The sequence below is a fragment of the Furipterus horrens genome, unplaced genomic scaffold (genome assembly GCF_987537825.1).
Source record: "Furipterus horrens unplaced genomic scaffold, mFurHor1.1.pri manual_scaffold_7, whole genome shotgun sequence".
In the NCBI taxonomy this organism is placed as follows: Eukaryota; Metazoa; Chordata; class Mammalia; order Chiroptera; family Furipteridae; genus Furipterus; species Furipterus horrens.
In genome coordinates this window covers 126,479,210-126,502,734 of record NW_028327177.1, presented here as the reverse complement: position 1 = coordinate 126,502,734, position 23,525 = coordinate 126,479,210, and the positions used below count along the sequence as shown (strand labels likewise).

The 23,525-nt window shown below is 41.2% G+C and overlaps 1 pseudogene; it reads right to left on the bottom strand.

Moving 5' to 3' along the window:
• Window positions 1-22,648, bottom strand: part of LOC150005198 (BRISC and BRCA1-A complex member 1 pseudogene) — a 28,405-nt pseudogene extending 5,757 nt beyond the window's left edge.
• Window positions 22,649-23,525: the final 877 nt, after the last annotated feature.

The following is a 23,525-nucleotide window of genomic DNA, read 5'->3' as shown; positions in this document are numbered from 1 at the left end:
AAATGTTCTCGAGTGCAGGATTGCCAAAAGGTGTGTCTCTGTTTCTGCGGTTCTCAAGTTTTATAGTGCATGAGAATCACTCAGTGAGCGTATTTTAAAAGCACATTTCTGGGCCCCACCCAAGAGACCTTGATTTATTAGATAATAATAGCAAGCACTTATTATACATTTACTATGTGCCAGGCACTTCGTAAGCACCTTGCTTGTATGAACTCCTTTAATCCTCATGCCGACTGTATGAGGTAGCTACTGTTGTTATTCTCATTTTACAGATGAGAAAACTGAAGCTCTGAATGGTTAATAACTAGTTTACTAGTTAGTTGCGGAGCCTGAATGTGCACCCAGGGAGTTGGATCCAAAGCCTCTGACCCACCACAATGATAATGCCTTGGTCACTGCCTTGGGAAACCAGGGCTGAGTGCAGCAGGGGACTCTCTGAGGAACCATGCAGAACATGCCTTAGAAGTGCCCTACTGAGCCCTGGCCGGTGTGGTGTATTGGGTTGAGCACAAGCCTGTGAACCAAAAGGTCACCAGTTTGATTCCCAGTCAGGGCATATCCCTGGGTTGTGGGCCGAGTCTCTAGTTCGGAGACGTGAGAGAGGGACCTGATCAATGTATCTCTTGCACACTGATGTTTCTCTCCCTCTCTCTGAAAGTAAATAAATGAAATCTCAAAAAAAAAAAAAAAAAAAAGGATTGCCCTACTGAAACCAGGAAGGACTGGGGTATTTATTTGGACTCCTTTCCTTTATTGGTTAAGAATTGTCTTTCTGAACTTGAATTCCTTGTCTCTTACAAACTCATTTGAAGCCAGAGAAGGCCCTCTGGCAGTTAGTAGAGAGATTAAGGTAGAGAACTACCCTTTACAGCTTTAGGTGGCTCAAGCCATGACAATAGGGTCGTAGGCGATAATGTACTGGATGACACTCCCCTTCTTTTTTCATCCCCAGCTCCCCAAACCATACCCAAAAAAGTGAGCCAAACCAGATCAACAATTTCAGATTGCATAGTTGAGTCCTGCCTCTGTCCTAGAATGACACATTGCACAACCGAGCAGGGACGGCTGGGTCCAACTGATCACCAGAAAGTCCAATTTCTCTGGGTGGGTGAAAGGGAAAAAGTTTCTGTGTCCATATTTCTCTTGCTAAGTTTTGCACCTCAGACCTGTTTAAAAATCTGTCACTGGCTCTCTCATCCAACACTGATAAAATTAAACAGAACCCAGGTCCCAAACCATGGGAAGGATAGAGGACAAAGCTTAAGAGACATCTAAAAGTAATATATTTAATGTTTTTGTCTCCCAGGGTACTTAGTGAGTCCTGGGGAAACAGCAGAACACTAAGAGGTTACTGAGAAAGAACTAATACCAGAACTGTCAGAGTTGAAAGAAGGACTGTTGTGTATTAGTTTGATATGACTTCCAGTCCACCTGTTTATTACAAAAATGAAGTTGTTTTTTAGAGTAAATTGTTTTGATATAAGCATGAGGAAAGCTGTGTCAGGATGCCATCCATTCCTCTGTTGTCCTTGATAAGCACACAGTAGCTCAGCCACAAGGGTCCCCACTGATGGTTTACCAAATAAAACAATGTGGAGAAGCAACAACACAAGGGGACAGTTAGACTATAAATACTGAGACTTTGTGAGGACTATTCAAGAGTGTTTGGTCTTGGCAAGGCAACCCTTTGCTGATCTAAATACCCCTCTCAAGACCTTTAGGGCATTAGTTCCTGCCATTAGTTACTGGTTGGTAGCGGTGAAAGCCATGTAGAGGCCCCAAGAAGGCCCTTCAGCACCTCCACTCCCTAGCAACATGCTCTAGCAACAGGGGGCTTTTGTTTTCTGCACTGGTAGCCAGAAGTCAGCTTGTGGTTGGTGAAACCATCATTCTCAAGAACCAACTTCATAGAAATTCAACTAAATTTGGACTTCATGTCTTTCAGCTGCCCTTGCCTAAAACAATAGTGGAATTGATCTATCATTGCTCTGGAGTATGTTATTTCTTTATTGGCTTAAGAGACATCATCCTGTACACTGTTGGACTGTGGAGTTTCTGTAGTGAACCTGTGTAAAATAAATGGCTGACAAAAACAAACTCAGTCTTTGAGAAGGGACCTAGGAAAGCTTTTAATTCAGGGACTATAAACTCAGATGTCAGCATGGGCCAGGTAGGTATCATGGCTGATTATATAAATGTATGCAAAGCAATTGTGAAAATACTATAGAGAGTGGTGAGGCCTGCGGTGAACTGGAGAATGTGTATTCTGTCTAATTTTTGATAATGTTAGACTGGCCAAAAACAAAACAAAATAAAATTAAACTTCAGGACTCATATCCATCTGTAGACTACTAATATGTGAAAATTCAATCTAATCAGTTTCCCTTTAGTTGAGAGGAGACAGTTTTCTGGGGTCACTCAAGGATTTATATTCAGCTGGTATACACCAGTAAAGCTGTACCTGTTCTGAATGGTCAGAACTCGGCTACGTGTATTCTTAAATATTTAATTATTCCCTCTGAGTCCATGCAAATTTCAGACCAAAGAACTGAATATACGTCCATATTCTGTTCTGCCCTCTGCCCTTAAAAACTTACATTTTGCATTCATAATATGGAAAAACAAATGCACATGAGAACTTTTAAAACAATAAGAAATGCATTAATAAATGTATTTATCTGTGTAAAATAAGATAATGTTCCAGGTGAAGGAGAACTTAGCTGGTATTAAAAATTTATTGGGAGGGCAAGTCCATCAGCAGGATCCCATTAATGATCTAAACATTTCTTCATCTTTCTCTTGTTGACAATTACAGTCTTAATGGAATACCTGTCCCTGTGTTCTCATCAAGAATATATCAGAACCTCTCTACATTATTTTTTTAAATATATGTTTATAAATACAAAGTCTTACTGTGTTACTCTCAGAAAACTTCAGTAACCACCCACGACCCCAACCCGAGGTTTGGCAACCAGGATGTCAGCTTGAGGAGGTAAGGATATTTTCTGTTTTGTTCACCTTCATATCACCCACAATCATGCCTATCACAAAGACACTCAACATGTTGCCATGGCTCTCATTCATTTGCCACTTGGTGGTGGATATTGCCTACCTGGAAGATTTAAATTCTAAAATATTTGAAAACCAATATCTACGATGCAGAGATCCTTCACTTCCAAGTGCCCAGTAATGGGAGAAGAAGAGGAGATGATAATGTACGAGGGACCATCTGCAAAGGTTTTAGTAAACAGCAGAGGTTGATGGGAGAGTTTGAACAGATAGGGGTGAGGGGCTGAGATAAGGGGGAATCGGGAGAGGTGGGCATTCTGAACCTGTGTGCGGTGATGCTGAGTGGAAAGGTTAGAGAGTAGAGAAGCAAAACCGGATTTTCTCAGTTGAGCAGGCAGCACAAGGCAGGGGGAAGGAAATATAAGACTGGAGATGGAGAGAGAGGAGTAGTTGGCAGGGTCTTGAAAGCCATTTTGCCAGGAGTTCCTGGTATCTAAGTTACTCTAGTCCAAAGTACTCTATGTACAGGGATTGCAAAGTGTTGTCTAGATAGTGCATGATTCAGCTTAAAGATGCCCTATAGAAGAGATACTGTGCCCTGACCGGTGTGGCTCAGTGGGTCGGGCATCGTCCCACAAAGGGGGAGGTCTCTGGTTCGATTCTTGGTCAGGATACATGCCTGGGCTGTGGGTTTAGTCCCCTGTAGGGGTGTGTACGAGAGGCAACCAATGGATGTTTCTCTCTCTTATCGATGCTTCTCTCCCTCTCTTTCTCCCTCCCTTCTTTTCTAAGAGCAAATAGTAAAATAAAAGCTTTGAAAAAAAAAAGGAGATATTGCACTATACTCCAAGGGCAAGACAACTGGACCTAGGGCTGGCCTTACAGACCAAGAGGCCACTGCCCTGGGAATGAAGGAAGACAACCCTGAGCAAAGTGCCAAGTGATGATGGATAGCTTTTCTAATCTCCCTACAAAGGTGTCCTGCAGAAATCTGTTCCCAGGAACACAGAATCCTGAATGACTGTGTGCATTTTCTCTCTCTCTCTCTCTCTTTTTTTTTTTTTTTTTTTCCAGTAAATAAATTCATAGAAGTTAGATTAGGCATTACCTTTTTTTTTTTTTTTTTTTAACTATGTCATTAAAATGTTCTGTGAAACTTTGTATCAGTGTAATTAGGCAAGGGAAAACAAGATCTTATGGAAGGCTGAAGAAACTTTTGATCCCATTAGAGCTACTGGGAGATTGGCAGAGCAGTTAGAGAAGGTTAATATCTAACTGGGGCTGAATTTACGATCTGAGTGTACAAACCTCTTTCAAGACCATAGAGCTGACTAATGAATTTATTAGGAAGATTAATGCCTATTATCTGCCATTTCAAGCTGTGCTGGTATGTGCTAACTTGATTGCTGTGCCTTAGAACATGCTGAAACCTCTCAAGGTTCAGCTAAATGGCGGGCATGTTTTCCCAAGCCCAGTGCTCCCAGATTGTAGTGGTGGGTTGAGGGGAGTCAGCTCCCGCTCCCGTGTTGACTTCTGTGCCTCAAGGCCCATCTCCAGGGCTGTGATAACCCAAGGGGCAGGCACGTTTCCCCTACTCCACCAGCCTTGCTCAGGGTTGGTCTTGTGTAGGTGCAAGCAGTGTACCTGCTGTAGGTAATTGCACCCACCTTCTGGCAGCTGGTGGTCACCTCCCTTATGGAAGGTAAACATATTTCTTTCCCATTGCCACTCATCTTCAACCCCTCCCCACCTCCACCTCATACACATGAGCCATGCTGTGTATTGAGACACAAATGAACCTCATTAAGGCAGACATTAGTAAGGCAGCGTCAATCACCTGATTCATCCATGCCAAGCCCCGGTCTTACCTACAACTACCCAGAAGGGTCCTCCTTGCCCAGGTATCTCTTTTCCTTTAGCTCAAAGTCACACAGAACAGCCAGAAGTTTTGTAAAGAAGGACAGAATCTATGTGATCAGGTGGTAACCATATGCATTTAGTCTTTATGTTTTTCCTAGACCTCGTCACTCTTATGGCTCGGTTGATGAGCTCAAACCTATACCCTTATTCCCACAAAGCACAGCAACCTCTCTCAAGGACCAACTCACCACTGCTTGAAATGACAAAGAACGTCAGAGGCTTCTTCAAACCAAACAGAGAGAGAGTGCTGAAGAGTGGTCTCATGCTATTGTTTCCTTGACTATGGCTATTGAATCTGATCCCACACAGGCTTGGGGATATATCCACTATTACAGTGAGACTCTTGCTGGTCAAGTGACGCCAGTTTGGGGCTGATCCAAGGTTACAGCTCCTTTAATTAACCTTCATGTGTTTACATAACTCTTAAGGTTGGCCACTGCCCCTGGGTATTTGGCCTTAGCCATCTGCTGTGCCGAAGGAACCCTCCCCGACACCCTCTCCCACTGCCCCTGCAGTGACCACGGGCTAACAGCCCTGATATTGCCCTCCCTCACAAAAAGCTCATTTTTGAGGCTTTTTCCTGATAGCAGCTATCAGTAAATGTATCCCAATCTAAGAGAGATTCTCAAAGTGTTGAACCCCAAAAGAGTAAGAGTTGGGGCTTCTTAATCCATCCTATCCCAGCAGGCTCCTTTTTCTCTAAACATTTCTTCTACATCTTCCTTGGAGACCAGCTCTGTAAAGGGCGAGGGTCCAGAGCAGTGAATCTACCTTCCACCTTCCTTTGCCCCAAAGAAACCAAAGAGAGTCTTTTCTCTGAAAATAAAAAGTGCTGGTCATTTCCACTGCCCTGCCCCCACTTTCTCCCAAAACAACAGAAAAGAATATTGTTTCTGCTCCACCAGGACCTCATCATGAACAATCTATAGTAATTTCTGATTTCTTCTATTAACCAACTATTATTGGGGGTTAGGGGATAGACAAGGGGTTTTAGCCAAGGGAATCATCTCTGTTCTGCTATGGGCTGAATATTTCTTTTTCAGGGTTTTACTAATTATCTTCAGTCTGTCTCTCTGCAATATCCCAACCCTCAGGTTTGCTTAGGCACTTACTTAAAGTTCACATTAATTCTCGTCTGTGACTCAAGCTTTCTTCACAGGTGGGAACCTACAGATGAGCTCAGAAAACTTGTGCTGCTATTTATTATACACATCATCCCAAGTAGATTTGTCTTCTGTTTGTTTGTAAGATGCTGCAGCTCTGCTCTCTGCCCTGGGAAGGGGTCAGCATTATAGATTGAAGCTTTGTGTTCCCCCCAAATTCATATGTTTAAACCCTACCTCCCAATATTTTTATATGAGAAGGTGGGGCCTTTGGGAGGTCATTAGGGTGGAACCCTCATATATGGGATTAGCGCCCTTAACAGAAATCTCAAGGACGCTGCTTCTTCTCTCTGCTCTTCACCACAGGAAGGTACAATGAGAAATCAGCCTTCTGCAGCCTGGATGAGAGCTCTCACCAGAACCCGACCCTGCGTGCACCCTGACCTCAGACTTCCAACCTCCAGAACTGGGAAAAATGAATTCCTGTTGTTTATAGACCATCCGGCTTGTGGTACTTAGTTATAGCATCAGAAACTGACTATGACAGTCAGTAGTCCCGTTTACTGTGCTCTGCTAGGGGTCTATGGGTGGGGGAGGCAGAGATCTTTATTCTGCTGCTTTTGACCTGATAGGGGAAAGGCAGAGAAGGGAATACAACACTCGCTAAACAACACCACTGAACAGGCTCCCCCAGTTCAAGGTACCTTACTGTACGGACATCTTGTACATGATGCCAGGTGGTTTTACAAACTTATTTTTGTTGTCACTGGCAATTTCGGCACTCCTCTCCAAATCTGGGAGATAAAGAAGAGCTGGTCACTCATTCATTGACCTCAGGGCCCAGGCAGCAACCAGGGTCGTAAGTTATCTTTCAACTCACACACACACACACACACAGTTTGCCTATTGATTATGCAGGAGTTTTCTTTAAGTCCAAAAAGAAATTTGTGCGCTCCCATTTTTTTTGAAATATAACTCTCAGTTTATCTCTTGCTAGCTCACTCTTAATGAAGGCATGGGCCCTGATAAATCTTCTTTTATTTCAAGAAAAATAACATACCAAGTACAAAGATCAATAAATGAAAATGGGCACCGAATAGGAAAAACTCACTTCTCCTGTTTCTCCTTTACTCTCGCACTATTGCTACATTCCCAACACTTCTGACAACAGAGATGTAGGTTTTTATTCCTCACACCAAGCAAGTCTGGGTGTCCTATAATTCAATTCTGACACCAACAGGAGTTATCGCAGATGTCACAGGCCAAGGGTTCAGTCCCACAAGACTGCCCCCCCCCACTTCAGATGCTAATCACAAGTAGTAGGTCCCCAGGTTACCCACAACATCTGTCCAACCTGGCTACAAATCAAAGGTTCTCATGTCCTCTCATGAATTCAGTCATTTTCTAAAACAGCTCACAGAACTCAAGAAAACACTCATTTCCATCTACCAGTTTATTATATCATAAAGGATATGATAAACCATACAAAGGAACAGACAGATGAGGAGATACTTAGGGCAAAGTCAGGAACGGTCCCAAGCACAGGAGCTTCTGTCTCCATGGAGATGGAGTCCACCACCTTCCCAACTTGTAAATATGTTCACCAACCCAGAAGCTCTCCAAACCTCACACTGCTGGGACTTTTATGAAGGTTGCCTCACATAGTCATACTCTCCATTTCCAGCCCCTCTCCCCAGTCTAGGGAATGAGGGGTGGGGCTGAAAAGTCCAGACTTCTAATCATGGCTTGGTCTTTCTGGTGACCATCCCCCATCCAGGAGGCCACCGACAGCCACCTCATTAGAACAAAAGACACTGCTATCACCCAGGAAATTACAAGGGATTTAGAAGCTCTGTGTCAGGAATTGGGGCCGAAGAACAAATGTTAGAACAAAAGACATTTCTAGTGTTCTTATCACTTAGGAAATTACAGGGGGTTTAGGAATTCCGTGCCAGGAACTGGGGTAGGAAAACTATGTATGTTTTCTATTATCTCACAGCCAAGGCGCTTGGCCTCAAAGTCAGAGAAGTGGTTGGGAGTGGTGGGGGCTGTGGCACCCCTAGGGTAAGTCACCGGCCAGTTTCAGCTGATCTTTGTCATACAGAGAATGTGAAGTCTCCCTATTTTAAAACATTGGCCCAAGTTTTGTAAAACCCTCTGTTGTCCAAACTGAACCTGTCTGTGGGTCAGACCTTGCCTTCAGGCTACCAGTTTAGAACTTGTAGTGGGAAATGGTAATATCTGGAACGCACAGAGGTAGCCCAGTGTTACAAACTAAGCCGTAAGGCGCTGAGTTCACTTTGCTATTGTTGCATGAAGGACTAGCTAGAACCTCTCAGCATTTTGAGCACTGAAATTCCTCTGAGTTACTTCTTTTTCTTTCGGAAAGCAAAATCACAGATAGTATGAGTAATAAAGTCTGCAGCTTTCAACACCCTCTACCTTTGTCACACAGAAAAGAACTGTATCCTCTCTCCTTTTGCCCAGGGAGAAAAAAGTTCAGGGAGCACTATTTTCCTTGGTTCAAATTAGAATTCTAATTTGGAAATGGCTGGGTGTTGAGGAGAGGTTGAAAGGGATAGGTTATGTGTTCACGGGTGCTTTCTTCCCCCTGCACTTGGGAGAGAGGGCAAGAAGCACTACATTTCTTATATGATGAAAGAAAATGATGGGATGGAAATGGAAAGAGGTGTTCAATTATATGGGTGTTTGCAAATGTTCCCGAGCCTGGTATCATGTAGTCAGAACATCGGATGAGTCACTGAAGCTGCCAACCTTTGGATATATGCCTGGCATATGAGTACCGGAAGGGTGCTGTTTCCATTTATAGATAAGATGCCTTTCTCTTTCTTTCTTCTTTCATCCAACAGAGGAACCCAGAGTCACTCAATTTCATATTCCTGGACTACGAATTAGGGGCTCATGGAAACTATTCTATTCCTTTCATAGCCCCAAGATATAAGACCATTTTCACTGGTCCCCTAAACTAAGTCACATCCTACAGGGTTCATAATTAGAGCATATGTGTAACCCTCATGCTACCTAATTATAACTGAATAGGTTATGTATGGAGAAAGCTGGCCCATCATTTGCAATTGTCCTCATGATTAGCGATGTCCAAAGTTACCAAAAAATTCATAGAAAGGAAATTCTAACTAAATAATGATGAGGGGAATGGATATAAGTAAGAACAACCTGAATTTGACTTACTGAGCAAAAAAAGATGATTCAAGTTTTCTCAGATGCATAAAAATAATGCTATTGGGTATATCAAACGTGATGAACAAAACAAAATATGTGGTCTGAGAGTGGGTGTATTGTTTTAATTAATAGGTATGATTTTTAATTAGACTATCAATTATTTGTAGGTAAATGAGTGTTGGGAAATTGCTAGTTTTCTTTAATCTCCCAAATCTGAGTGACCCCTCTCTCTAAAAATATCAAGATACCAAGGCCTGCTAATTGCCACTTCCATATGCTTTTCAAATCTATCCTTCCCTCAGTCTCTCAGCTAACATCCTAGCTCAGTGCTTCCCAAATTTCAGTTATAGTATCAAACCTCCTGGGGATTTTGCTAAAATATCTATATTCTGGTGCAGGTCGTATAGATCCAGGGACCACACTTTGAGTTACAAGGCCCTAGCCTATCCTTTCCACACATTTCCCCATTTTACCCCAAATCTAACCTCATCGTTGGCCCTGCTGGTAACCGTCCCTCTTCTAGCCCTTCCTGGGTCCCACTGGCAGATAAGTCTTTTCCAAGTATTGTCCTGGTTGTTTCACTAAGGGATCAATCAACTTCCCTTAGAGGAAAAGAGACCCAGGACCCTCTAACAGTTGAAGAGGAAAGCATTGACTAGTTTTTGTTTTTTAATGATATGACTTTTACCAAGGTAATAAATGCTGTTTATGACTTCTTCAAATGTACATAGTAATCCAAGATATTAATACCCTGTGAACTGCAAAGAAAAACAACAACCAAAAAACCAAAACAAAAGCAAAAACCTTACAGTAGTATTATTGATCACCCAAATGAAAAGGGAAAGGAAAGTTTACAATGGTGAGAATACCCGGATGTTCTCATTGAGGCACTGACTAGCTGACTCCTCTAGAAAAGGTCTGCTGAACAAGTAAAGCTGGCAGTTTTCTCCAAAACTCCCCACTCTTAGTCTTTTTCTAGCTGTGATCTCTGCGGCCATTATCTCCCCAGTCCCAGAGGATTCTCTGCTACCACTTTAAAGCCCTCAGCTGGGAATGGCCAAAGTCCTTTCTCTGGGTTATACTTAGCACAAAAAGAAAGTAGTGATAGACATTCTGAGGGGCATATGGTAATCAGACTCAAATATATGACTTTCCTTTCCAAGGCCAACTGTCATTATGATGAACACCATCTCATTTCTAGTGTCTTGAAAGCTGTTTCCCCAAAAAGAGACCCATATATAAGTCTTTCAGACATACTGTGTTCTCCCACTAAGTTCTGCTTTCCATTTGAGGAGTATTTCATGGTCACAGCCAAATGGCAGACACAACAAACAGTCTCATCCTTCCTAAGCCAGCTTTACTCACATGGAAGCATTTGGTGATTTAGGTGAGATCAGCCCCTCTATATACAGAAAATGATTTTGTCCACAGGTATATATATAATGACCATAACAATTTCTTAAACATAAAATACTTATACTATATATAAAATACAAAATCGCAAATATTAATTAGGGCTGACTTACCCACTAGGCAAAGCAGACATAGTACTTAAGGCCCATGATACATTTAGGGGCTCAGGAAAATGTTTTAATTTTCATTTATTTTACAATAAGAAGAAAAAATAAATATAACAATAAATGAAAAAATATATATGCAGCTTGAGTTATATTAATATAGTCAATATGTAATTGTTAATATATTTTTTATGAAGGCAAAAATGTATATGGCCCATGGAAGTTACCATATAGATCTGACTATAATCGGGGGGCCATTCTCTCTGGGAATAGTCTTCAGAATTTATCCAAAGCCCTGTGGCTGACTCTCAAGGCCTTCCCAGCCGGGCCTCACTTCACAAATACAGTCCCTTCCTGATTTTCCTATGCTTGGGCCCTCCACACTAATCAAATCAGTCCTTTCCTACCAATATTTGGGGGAGAGTTTCAGGTCAGGCTCTCTTTTGTTAATCTGTCTTTATTCACCTCTTTGCCATACCTGGAGAGTTCTCCAACGTACTAATACAGAACCTGCCCATTTTCATCACACCTTTGTTCCTGAGGCCTGCCTTGACTGTAACCGCCCACATAATCTATATTCTAACCAACAGCACCTCTAAGTTACCATACATATCAGAATATAGGCAATCCCAGGTGGGAAAGTCACCCACTGTCCCAATGAGAAACTGCCCCCACCAGAAGAAAAAGGGATTTGGCCAATTTAAATGTATAAACTCCTGATGATGTCGATGAAATAGTGAAATGTCTACTTAACACGTTTAATTTGTTCATTTAATACACCAAACATTTTTAAAGTGGCTTTTTATATAAAATGCTATCTTGACTTAGAAATACTGCCTTTTGCTCTTATCCCGCATTTCATGAGACAGTTTTATTTAAACTCCTCTTTGCAACTTAAGGTCTTAGTCATCACTAAGGTGACATTTTGACTCATCACACACAGTGGCTAGATGATTTCATTTTCACTTCCAACTAAATTTTTTACTTCCAAATAAGTCCTTCTTGAAATGTTGTATGGGGTTATTGCTAGAGAATTTATTCCAAGCTTCAAGTAGCTAGTCACGTAATATCAGGGCTGTTTGTTTACATTAGAGATGTCCTCAGTGTAATCACTGGATTACTTAAAAAAAAAATGATCTTGTTTTAAACTGGCTGCTTTACAAGAATGGCCAGCATTTGCAATGTCTCCCAATCTTGGTAGAGTAGCCTTATGTGGTAGGTGTCCTGTGGGGCCTGCAGCCTCCCCAGTCACCTAAGCAGGGCTCTCCAGGTGCACCCCTGTGTGGGCTGTGTGCACTCTTATGTTGTAGTTGATCCTTGATTGCTGTTGGCAAATCAATGGGAGGCATTGACTCCCAGTCTGTTAGGCTGCGAGGAGCTGCTTTGACTACAGCAGAGGAGCTGCTATGCAGGGGCCCATGCACAGAACAGACTCGCTTCAGTGGAGCTCTGGTGCCCAATAAGTCCGCTCCATGAGTGTGATGTTTGTGAAGATGGTTGGGTGGCATTCTGGCTTGGTCTGAAGCTGTCCACTGGGTGTGCTGGCTCTGGGGCCTCTGGGGAGGTTCAGGTCAAGGTCAACCACTGCCTATGCCTGCCCCAGGCCACCCAGCACGAGCTACAAATCAATCTGCAGATGGTTGCCACTTGTGCTAAGCTCCCAGGAGGAGGCTAAGCGGCAAACTGAGGCCAGTTGCCGATAGTGCCAGGCTTGCGGCTGTTTAGCCAGAGGTAGGAGACATGCTGAGGTCAGAGGCTGCTTGTTTGGGGTTGTGGACCTTTGAAACATTTTAGAAGAGTCCGAAGCATAAGCCAAGACAGGTTGTTTGCATGGAAAAGCCACTGCAAACAGCTTGGTAGGGCCTGAAATTTGGGTGGGGTGGAGTCTCAGGGAATCATCAGGGTAGGGAAAACTGTGATAGCCAATTGACAGAGACTCAGATATAGTGCTCACCTGAGCCTGCAGGGAGAGCGTTCAGCGAAGGAACAATGACTTCTGCCAGAACTTCTGTCTAGGAGAAATCTGTCCTGAAGCCAGATAATTCAATTCCTCCCATGTGTCCCAGGTGACTTTGAGCTGCTGCCCAAGGACTGGAGCTCAGAGTGAATGAGTCCAAGTAAGTGTGGAGATAAGCCCTTTAAGAGGAAAACCTGGGATCCCAGTAGCCCTCAGCCACCATCCCTGCTGGTTTGCACAGCCAGGAGTTATGGGGATTTCTCTTCCCAGCACTGGAACCCTGGGTTGGGGACCCTAGTCTGGGGCTGGGGCTCCTTGTTCCTCAGAGGGGACCTCTGCAGTTGATATATCCCTCCCAATTTTTAACTGCTACACGTAGATATGGGAACTGCCTAGATCCTGTAATTCAAATGGTAATATCCTACCTCTATCACTCATTCTTTATTTATTAGCTGCAATTTTTCTATGAACTTTTCATATTGACTCTTGGCTAATTTTCTGCACAGTAAAGATAGGATTAACATTTGATTCTTTATTTGCCAGTTTAAAAACAATGAAGTACTTCTGTAGCATTATTAAAGGGGTTTAATAAGGTGATTAGATGTTCTTAAGTATCATAATGATCTTATGGATTTAAACATATCTGAGAATTTTAATTCATTATTGATGCTTTATTTGCTCCAGACCAATGGGACTTCAATATGACCTTTTTTTTTTTTTTTTTTGGTTTTTTTTGATCAATAGTAAACTTTATTGATTTTTCTTTTTATTGTGGTTACATTGGTTTATAACATTATATAAGTGTCAGGTATACATTATAATTTGACATCTCTATACACTACAGCATGCTTACCACCAAAGATCTAGTTTTCATTTGTCACCACATAACTGAGTTCCTTTTACCCATTTCACCCTTCCCCTTTCCTCGTCTCCTCTGGTAACTACCAATGTGTTCTCTGCTTCTATAAGTTTGTTTTTGTTTTGTTATGCCTGCTCATTTGTTTTTATATTCCACATATGAGTGAAATCAAACAGTATTTCCCTTTTTCCCTCTGATTTATTTTACTTAGCACAATACCCACAAAGTCCATTCATGTTGTCACAAATGGCAAGATTTCATCTTTTTTATGGCTGAGTAGTCTTCCTGTGTGTGTGTATGTGTGTGTGTTACATCTTCTTTATCCATCTATTTACTGATGAATGTTTAGGTTGTTTCCATATCTTGGCTGTTGTAAATAGTGTTGCTGTGAATGTGTGAGTGCATATATTTTTTTGAATTTGTGTTTTCATATTCTTCAGGTAAGTATCCAGAAGTAGTATAGCTAAATCAGAGGGTAGTTTTATTCTTAATTTATTGAGGAATCTCCATAGTGTTTTTCATACTGACTATACCAATTTACAATGTTGTCAGTTTCTGATTTTTATATTTTGTGTCTTTTCTCTGGATTTTTGTTTTGTGGTTATTATGAGGTTTGTATAAAACACCTCATTAAAAAAATAGTCCCATCTCTGCTGATAGCATCCTATGTTTATTTGCTTGTGTAGCTTTCATCCTTTTCCTTCTCCCCTTTTATACTTTTGTTGTCACAAATTATTCCTTTTTATGCTATGAGTTCATTACCAAACTGCAGTAGCTGTAGTTATTTGTAATGTTTTTCCCTTTAATCTTTATGCTATAATTAAGGGTTTAACACCCTACTCTGATGTAGAGTGGCAGTTTTCTTGCTATCTTTTAATCACTTTATTCAAAGTTTTGTGTACTTTTGCCTTTTCATTATAAGTGGGAAAGCTCCGATTTCATCATTTCTTATAAAGGCAGATCTACAAGTAGTGAACTTCTTCAGCTTTTGCTTGTCTGGGGAAGCATTTCTATTTCCTTCCTAGCTGAAAGATATTCCTGGACAGAATATTTTTGACTGGCAATTTTTATCACTTAGTGTTTTGAATACGTCAACTCACTCTCTCTTGGCCAGCAGTGTTTCTGCAGAGAAATCTGCTGATAGCCTAATGCGTATTCCTTTGTAGGTTACTGTCTTTTTCTCCTGGATGCCTTTGAAATTTTTTTTTTATCACTGACTCTTGATAGTTTTAATATAATTTGTCTTGAAGAAGGTCTTTTTGTGTTGAGATAATTAGGTGTTCTGTTAGCTTCACTGACTTTTATAGCCAGTTTCTTCTTCAGATTTGGAAAGTTCTCAATTATTATTTCTCTAAATAAGCTCTCTGCTCCTTCTGCCTCTCTTCTCTTTCTGGGATACCCATTATCCTTATGTTGCTTTTTCTAGTGAAGTTGGATTGTTCATGTACAGTTTCTTCATTAAAAAAAAAAAAAAAAAAACTTAGTTCTCTCTCTTCTTCCACCTAAATTATTTATAGATTTCCATCTTCAAGCTCACTAATTCTCTCTTCTATATGATCTACTCTATTTCCAATGCTTTCTAGTAAAATCTTCATCTCATTTATTTTCTTCAGCTCCAGAATTTTTGATTGGTTCTTTTTTAGAGCTATTCCTGAGATCACTGAACTTCCTTTCTGAGCTTTATTGGAGTGCATTGAGTTTCTTTACAATTATTTTGAATGTTCTATCAGAGCACAATCTCCTATGATTTTAGATGTGATCTGAAGAATTGTCATTTTTGTGTGTGATACTGTTACCATGATTTCTCATGGTGCTTTGCTGACTTTTTCCTCTGCCAGCACATTTTTTTATTTAGGTAAAGCATTGTTTACTTTGATTCTAGCTGGTAATTGGAGGTCTTTCTTTTGTTTCCAGTAGGTGGTGCTATAGTACAAGATTTTGTTTTCCTTCACCTGTGCTGCATCTGGTTATATTTGAGAGCCAGCGTTCTCCAGGCTCTGCTGCCTCTTCCAGGGAGGCCACCTGGGTGCCCTCATTGTTGTGGCTTGCTTCTCAAAACTGTTGGTGCCTTGCTGCTGCGGGCTTGTTGACGTCATGGAGGTTGTCAATGGAGTCTCTGAGATGTCAGGTGCCTGCACTGCATCCAGGGTCTCAGGACACCACCCTGTTGGTGGGGAGAGGGAGGAGGAGATGGTGGGAGAAGGGTAGGAGTGAAAAGCCATCAAGGCGTCCTTCGCTGTATTGGTGGTGTTCAGGCTTGCAAGTGCTAACGCTGTGAGTTGGGGGCCAGGGTCATGGGTGCCATTGCTGCATTAGGGACTACAGCTGTGTGTGCTGCCTCCAACTGATGCTACTTACTAGTTCTCTAGGAGTGTGGTACCACCTCAGCTGCTGGTGTGGAAGGCTATGTTGCTGCTGCTGCCTTTTTTTTTTTTCCTCACTGGTGCTCTGTTGGGGGGTGGGGGTGGGGTCACTGGTTGCCTTCACTGCTGCTATGGGGTTTGCTGGGGCTATGAGCTCAACCACCTCGATCAGGGTGTCCAATTACAAGAATCACCTCCTCTCTGTGTCCAAATCCACCCAACTTCGGGGGTGGAGATGCAGGGATCTCTCTGGCATCTTGGTGTGTTGAGCAGAGAAATCCTTTGTTGAGTTATAGATATTCCACTGCTGTAGATTGAAAAGGAGAGACAAAAGAAGCTTCTCACCCAGCCATGATGCTGATGTCACCTAGTAAACTGTCAGGGACAGAAGGATCACACTGCAGAAAGTGTGAGGGTTCCTTCCAGATGTGGGGAATGGGTGGGAAAGCCCTTGAGTGAGCATGCCCCGTGGGGAGCGTTCCAGATCTGGCATCTGTCCTTTGATACCACCTTCGTTGTCACGAGAGCTATCTTGCTTTATGGCATGACAAAAAGTGTGGTAGATGCCATTTGATTATGTAAATGTACAATGTTTCCAATAGGAATCAGCCATTTCTCCAAACACCAGTTTAGGTGCAGTGGGTTGGCCACTGTTACTAGTTTTTTTCAGGGGACAGATCTAAGAAATAGAAATTTCATTTAAAACAACTTCATTGAGGTGTAATTTATATACAATAAAATCCACACATTAATAACCTTTGTCAAAGTTTACATCCATGTAGACAGCACTCCAGTCAAGGTATAGAAAAGTTCTATCACTCTAGAAAACTGTGCTGCTTCGTAAAACTCTTCCCTCTTTCCCTCAGGCAATCACTGATCTGATGAAGTTCTTATTAGTTTTGACTCAGAAGTTCATGTTGCCTATGAATAAATACTTTTGTCTTTTTTTTTTTCTAAGCCTATGTCTTTAATTTTTTTACTTTGTGCTTTTGGGGGGGCCAGAAACTCCTGTTCTGTGTTAACTAGAAATGGTAGGAATATACTAGCCTGCCTTGTTTCCAATCATAGAGGGAAAACATTTACTCTTTCATCATTAAATACATATGTTGTTAGCTACAGGCTTCTAAAATATACTCTTTACTGGATTGAGAAAGTTGTTTTCAATTTCTAATTTGCTGAGAGATTTTTACCATGAATGGGTATTTTTATGCATTTATGAAAATGCTATATGATTTTTCTCTTTTATTTTATTAATTTTACAAATTACATTAATGTTTAGATGTCAACTCAACTTTGCATTCTTGGAATAAATCCCACTTAGTCATGATAGATTATCCTTTTTACACATTGCTGGATTTGACTTGTTAATGTTTTTTGAGAATTTTCTCACTTGTAGTCATTAAAAGGTCAATAATTTTCTTACCATGTCTTTGTCAGATTTTTATATGTTATGCTGGTCTGAAAATGAGATGGCTGCATTAACTTCCATTTTGTAAAAGAGTTTGTATATGTTAGTATTATTCTTTCCGTAAACCTTTGATAGAACTCTCCCATGAAACCATTTGGTCTTGGAGCATTCTTTGTGGAAGATTTTTAAGTTTGATACTCAGTTGACTTAACACATGGAGAGCTGTTCAAAATTCTCTACTTGTTTAGCTTGAGAGTTGAGTTTCACAAGAAAGTTGTCTGTTTCAATTGCTATTAAATTTATTGGCATAAAGTTTTTGCTAATATATTCTCAGTATCTTTTTGATGTTTATAGGATCTACATAGGTAATCTCTCCCATCTCTGATATTGATAATCTTTATTTTCTCTTTCCTTTTTCTTACTTGGGACTTATCAATTTTATTAGTCTTTTTAATTAATAAAATTTAAGATTTTTAAATTTCTGGGTTTTGTTTGTTTTCTTTCACATTGATTTCAGCTTTTTTGGTGCAAAACCATTACACTGAAAACTACTAAACAGAAAAAATAAGAGAAATTCAATGCAGTCAATTGATAAAGAGCAACTTTATTTTTTCTTTCTTATATTGAATTCATTTTTTCTCAGCTTCCTCATATGAAAATTTAAATAATTTACTTTAAATTTTCTTCTTTGGTAATATAAGCATCTATAGCTTTAAATGTCGCCCTTTAAACACTGCTTTAGCTGCACCCTATATACAAATTTTGACGTATTTTAAATTATCATTCAGTTGAAAATACTTTCTAACATTCCCTTGTCACTTCTTCTTTGATTCAAAAATCATTTAGAAAGCTCATATATCTGGACTGTTTCCTTTTCTACTAATATCTGGACCCCGTTTTTAAAATCTCCTTTGTCCCCATTGTCCCAGTCCTGCTTGGTTTGGATTCTACGTCCCAGTTTCTCTTCTCTGTAGGGCTGTGCCTTGGAAGGGAGCTCCTGTTGTGTTAGTTTGGGGACTTCCCAGGGCTGGGTGGACTCAGCACCGTCAAACACTGTTGCTTTGCTATCTTCTAGCACACACACCTGCGCTGGATCTTGTGGGACACCGTTCCAGACTTAGCGGTTATTCTCAGATTGACGCGCTGTGCTCTCCGGTAAGTGAGGGGCTGTCAGAAGCCCAGTTGCCTTATCTCTGTTTCATCCATACATTTCTTTATTCCACATGGGTCTTGAAGCTTTGGATAGGTTGTCCTCACCTGCCTGTGTTTGGGGTTTATGAGGACACCTTGCCATGCAGTTTTATGGTAGATGTTGCCTGTGGGCGTTTGATTTTGGTAGCCTACTTGCTCTGTCTGTTCATCTGAGAGATCTGGGGAAATCATAAATTATGCCGCCTTCTCCATCTGCTGAGGATTCTCACTCTCCAACTGGCTTCTGGGCAGGAATTAGGTTACATATTTCTTTCGTAACCAGCATGCCATTTGCCACAGTGCTGGGCACCAAGATCATCTGATACGTGCTGAGAGATGCAAGTTTATGTATTAGCTTTCTATTGATATGTAGCAAATTACCATAAACTTAGTGGCTTAAAACCAGCAATGGAGAGATGGTCTCTGATGCTTGCTAACAAGATTAACCTTCTCCATATCACAGGAGCATGTCACATTAGCTTTGTCATACTCTATTGGTTAAAGGCAAGGAATATGTTTCTTCCACACTCAAGGAGGGAAGGTTACACAGGACATGAACAGGGAGCCGCACTAGGATCTGCCCATCTCTACCATGGTTTGCATTTGCCTTAGAACCTGATTTACTCCCTTTATTTAAGACAAAGGTTTTATATTAATTGACTGTCAATGGTAATTTTTAGCTCAATTCCAGGACAAATGGTAATAAATTCAAATATAATAATGAGGGAGGTGGGCAGAGCAGGAGAGAATAATGGGGAAAAAATGGGACAACTGTAATAGAAAACAATAAAAATAAATAAAATAAAATAAAAACAACAATATAAACTTTCTCCCAATACTTCTTTTAATATTATCAAGCAATTTGTGAATAATTCTCTGTGTATTACACAAAATGGAAAAATGTGAGAATAAACCACAAAATTAGATGGACAAATAAAAATTCATAATTGTTAAAAAACATATATATATATATATATATATATATATATATATATGAAATAATGAAGTTTCTGACATCGGAAGCTTGAAAATCCTACTACAAGTTTTTTCCAGTGCTCTGATTCCCTTCTTTTCTCTATGAAATAGACACAGGTACCTCTCCCACTCCCTACCTCACAGAGAAAGGATGAAATGATGCCTTTCAGTGTCCTTAGGACAAATAAGGCTTCATAGGCATCTAATGCATTTAACCTATTTCGTGTCACCTGAGCTTGTGCATATTTTTGGAGTACGTCAAAGAGTACTCGTGTTCGAGAATGACGTAGTGCCAAAGCAGCTGTTATTGTTAAACTCCAGTGCATCAGATAACCCAAGAAACAATTTGAGGGAGAATCAAAAGACAGGTGTATTTTAGAAACACCATTTTCTGGTACAAATAATGAAGGAAATAATCTTATTTCCCATGCGAGTCCATTGTAAAAATGTAACAAATAAACTCATTGATTGAATACGGGGTGGCATTGTTTGTTATTTCTACTTTTGTTTTAGTAAATGGGAGTAGCCATCTCTTTCATCTCGGCCTCCTCACGTGTTAGTTCTCTGCCTTTTATCTTCTTGAGCTCATTGTTTTTCCACTGAGCATGAAAGGAATAGGAAAAATTGCCTCTCTTTGATGAAGATACACAGTTGTCTTTTCAGTAGTGATGCTCTGTACTCTTGGAAGCATTCAGCTATGGGAGTGAGGGAGTCTACTCATCTGCTACACCATAGGTGAAACACTAACAGTTTCCCTCTCTTAATGGATGACACATGGATGCTGTTTGCCATGGTGAAGCTGTTTCCTCCTGGCAACGAGGAAGAGGTGGGGATGGGGGACTGAGAAATACAACCTACAATGTACAAGTACAAATTGTACAGGCTACTCTGCCCTATGAACTCCTGATTCCCTTCCTTGCAAGAAAAGTAATAATAATCATCACTATCAGCATTTATTGAATGATTAATACCAGGAGTGATATACAAAATAGTTAACAACAAAAACAGTGTTAGTATCAACAAATCAGAATGAATGGTGACTCTAACAGCATCCATTCTGATGAGTCTCTCCCCTCCCCATTCCAGTTGTTAAATATGTTGACCACTGGCCGTTTGGATGTGAGGACTGCCACTGTGAACCCTGTTTTACTCCATGCCAGGCACTGTGCCAAGCACCTTAAGAACCTTTTTGCTCATTGAAACCTCCCAGCCACCCTGCAAGATGGATACTCTTATCACTCATATCATTCTTGACATACATACAGAGAAACTGAGGCTTAGAGAGTTGAATGCCTTGTCCCCATACCACACAGCTAAGATGCAGTGGGATTGGACTCATGCCCAGGTCTGCTGACTGCGGAGGCTGAGTTCTAGTAACTCTTCCTGCCCTTATGAGAAATGTACACTTTAGGCACATGAAGGCTGAACTTTATCATCCTGCCCTTAGTGACAAGAAAAGTAGCCTGTGGCCAGTCCATGAAGAAAAGCAATGTAAACAGCTTAGTAATAATGACACAATGAAGTCTCCACTCCCGAAATCATTCTGGAGTTGATCCAAAGTCTTGCGAAGACAGGGGAAGCCCAAAGTCCAGACTGGCCTTTCAGCCTGAGGGGACATTTCTTAGATAATTGTCACAGATCCTAGCTCCACCATCCTCTAGCCCAGGAATTTTCAACCTTTAAAAAAAAAAATCTTATGGCACACATAAACTAGTTACTAAAATTCTGTGGCACACCAAAAAATGATATTTTTTGCCAATCTGACAAAAAAAATTGGTATAATTTTGATTCATTCACACCAGACAGCTATGGTTGTGTTGGCTGTTGTACTTTTTTTAATTTGACAGTATAAGGGAAAAGAGGTCTGCCCTGTCCTGGCTGGGTGGCTCAGTTGGTTGGAGTGTTGTCCCATACACCAAAATGTTGTGGGTTCGATCCCCAATTGGGGTGCCTGCAGGAGGTAACCAATCAATGTTTCTCTCTTACATCAATGTCTCTCTTTCTCTCTCTCTCTGCCCCCATCCCTCTCTCCCTCTCTCCCTTCTTTCTCTAAAATCAGTAAACATATCCTTGGATGAGGATTAAAAAAAAAAAAAGAGGTCAGCACCCCTGACTAAATAGTCAGGTATTGCATATTTTAAAAATTCTTGCATGACACTGGTTGAAAATCACTGCTCTAATCATTAAGAGAATTCCTGTCTGGTGTGGCTTTGATGCTGGGTTTATTTAAAACGAAGCAAACAACTGGATTCCAGAGACAGATCACAGTGATTTTAGGTCATTGTTTTTCCTGACTATACGACTGATTGGGTGAATTTTTTTGTTCCTCGGCCAGCAGTGATGTCACATCATCACTGCCTGTGAGCCATTCTTGATAGTGACATATTACATTTCCAGAAGCCTTATTTTTGAGCTGTGACACACAGGACTGATAAAATCCACATGCCCAACACACTGCCATGAGGTATCTTTGTGTTGTGTTTTTTACTCCCAGGGTTCACCCTCATCTCTTTCTTTCCCATTCAAGAATGCATATAGAGAGGCAAAGAGGGAGGGAAAGTTACTAAAAGTATCCAAGGGACAACTTTCTTAACCTATCTAAGCCTCTGTTTCCACACATGTGAAGTGAAATTGAAATGTATTTGCTTTGGGGTGAGGTGGGGTCAGGACATGGAAGAAAGCATAATCGGTCAGAGCAAATCTTTATTTCAACTTCACAACACTCACACGCACAGACTAGATAGATTCCTGAGTTGCAAAGAATGAGTGACTAACAGTAAAACATCAATATTTGTATTATCATTCTCGTTGCTATTATTGCTGTTACTATTATCAACAGCAACAATGATGATTCTAATAACAGTTGCTGTGTTTTGAACATTTGTTTGCTACACACCAAGCACAGTGCAAAATGAGATAGATCTCATATTTTAGTTGTTGCTCCAAACAACCCTATGAAATGAGACTTTGTCGGGGTATGTTTTACCATTGCTCTGGTGTACGGAAACTAGGCCAATGGGTCCTGGAATGGAAAAACCAGATCTACGTGGTCCATGTAGAGACCCAGAGTGCTGCAGCCTCCACCAGGCGGCATGAGCATCATGTGCTGCTCGCACCAGGAAGCTGAGTGGACTCCCAGTGCCATGGAGCCTCCAGTGCCCATCCCAGTGAGAAGTGTTGCCTGTGCTGAGGAGCTGCATTAGGTATCTTGCCTCTTGGTGTCCATGGACGACAGCTCAACCTCAGCAGGCAAGAATGCTATTGCCTAGTAATCATCTAGCAGAAGTGATACCTACCTGGCCTCAACATTCAGAGAACTCGTGTGACATATTCCACATGACTCATTACACTCAGCAGCCCTGCCCGTTGCGGTGGGTTGTAGGCACCAGGAGGGTTAGGAGAGGGTTAGAGCACTTCTCATGAGTCTGTGCATCTGCCTAGAAGCCGGAGCAGTGGTAAAATCCAGCCACATCCACTTTTAGAGTTGTTTTAAGGGAAGAATGAGCTATGAGATACAGGCCATTGAGCACAGTTCCTGGGACATTATAAACACTCATTATAAACCATTGCTACTATTAGTAAAAATAATAATATAAGAAATGGTATGCAAGCATTGGCACTATATTATTAGTAACATACTGCCAACACTCCTTACAAATGATCGTGACAAAGAGTAAGTCACCATGGTGTAAGAAGCCTTTCTCCAGACATCAGAGGCAAAATAACTTCGGTGACCTTGAGGGGTCTTTTGGGCTTGGGCTCTGCCTGGTCTTGGACACTCCCGGCTCAAACAGCAGGCCGCCAGGGAGACACTGATAAACTGGTTACAGCTGTGCAGATACGAGGGTTGGGGAAAGCAGCCAAACAACCCCATGCGGACATCAAACATTGTATCTCATGGGCACCCAGCCAGGCTATTGACGGTGCCATGTTAATGCTAAATGTTCTGGCTTCCAGGGTCATCCCAGGCAGAAGAAAACTCTTCAGATCACTAGTAGCTCATGGTTCTTTGTTTGGTTTGG